The sequence below is a fragment of the Aplysia californica genome, unplaced genomic scaffold (genome assembly GCF_000002075.1).
Source record: "Aplysia californica isolate F4 #8 unplaced genomic scaffold, AplCal3.0 scaffold01240, whole genome shotgun sequence".
Taxonomy (NCBI): Eukaryota; Metazoa; Mollusca; class Gastropoda; order Aplysiida; family Aplysiidae; genus Aplysia; species Aplysia californica.
The window spans coordinates 90,416-91,819 of NW_004798510.1; the positions used below are offsets into that span (position 1 = coordinate 90,416).

The 1,404-nt window shown below is 35.1% G+C and overlaps 1 protein-coding gene across 2 annotated transcripts in view; it reads right to left on the reverse strand.

Annotated features, from left to right (window-relative positions):
• LOC101849104 (protocadherin-1) overlaps positions 1-1,404 on the reverse strand; it is a 78,165-nt gene that overhangs the window by 60,865 nt on the left and 15,896 nt on the right. The gene's annotated exons all lie outside the window — the stretch shown is intronic.

The window sequence follows — 1,404 nt, forward strand, 5'->3', positions numbered from 1 at the left end:
AAAAACAAATACACAAATAAAAGTAAAAATCCGTCCATTTATTCATCCATTCATCCATTGATTCATTCATTTATATTTTTAATTCACAAAAAAATGATGTTTCTCTTTCATGATGAAAATATTAGAATCATAACAAACGGAAGAGGAAAATAGTTTTAAAATCACAACTTACACACAAGAATGCAACAACAATTAATGAAAGTTTGAGCCAAAAATCCCAAAATGAAACAAAACAAAACCCAAGCCCAACAACAACAAAAAAAAAAGGAAAAGGAGAACAAAATAAAAACCGACACCAATAATTATTATTTTCCGACAAATAAAATAAAATACCCCCCCTCCCCCACCCTAAAACAAGTCCTCTCCGCCGGCTGGCCTCTCGACCACAAACGTTCAGTCTCTCTTTCTACCACCAAAGCATCTCATCCCATCCCATAAATTTACGCACAGACTAAACACCAATAAACCCCGCCCTTTCCATCTGTCTCCTTCTTTATCCCTCCGTTTTCTCGCATGAACGGGCCAACCCTTCAGACAACGCAACAGACATACAGAGCAAGTACGCACTCAAGGACCTCACCATTTCAGTCGTTGGTAGAAACTGATCCATTGGACTTTTCGACCACCTTTTCCTTCTTTTTTGTGAGTCTTTTATTCTTCTTTTTGTGTCTTTTATTCTTCTTTTTTTTTCCTTCTCCCTATCAGTGTTAGGACGCGATAAAATAAAATTAGACGAGAGAAGGCTAGACAAGATATTATTATGGTCAGAGGATCTTTTTGCAGGGGGCAAGGGGGGAAGGGGCGGTGGAGGTAGAGAATATTTACGAGATTTAGTTAGACGTTTTTATGTCTTTTAGAAGCTTCGACCGTCGCTCGGAAAATGATTCGGATAATGATGATGATGATAATCATTATTATATCTTTTTTTTTGGGTACCATTCTTATTGTCATAGGTGCTGTTATTATCATTTGTATTGTTAATATCATTATTATAGTAATCGGTTTCTTTATTATCAAATTATTATTATTATTATTGTTATTATAACTATTGTTATCATTATTGTTGTTATTATTACTACTATTATTTTGGGACACCATCATTTTATTTCACTTCGCAAACAGTGACAAAAATTATATCTTATAACAGGATGAATATATTATATAAAGTACTACAGCTCAAGAGGGAGAGGAAAAAACCCACCAAAACAAAACAAAAATTAAAAGGAAAAGGTATTTTCCTTCCGGTAGTACCACCTGGTGATGGCCAATTGCAAATAACAACCGTCATTCGACTTCTTTTTGCATCTTCTTGGAGAGGTGCAAGAAGAAGATGTTTGTCTTCATGTCAGAGTTTCACAAACGAACAATGAGCTCAATAGGTCTTCGGTAGAGAAACAGGAAAGC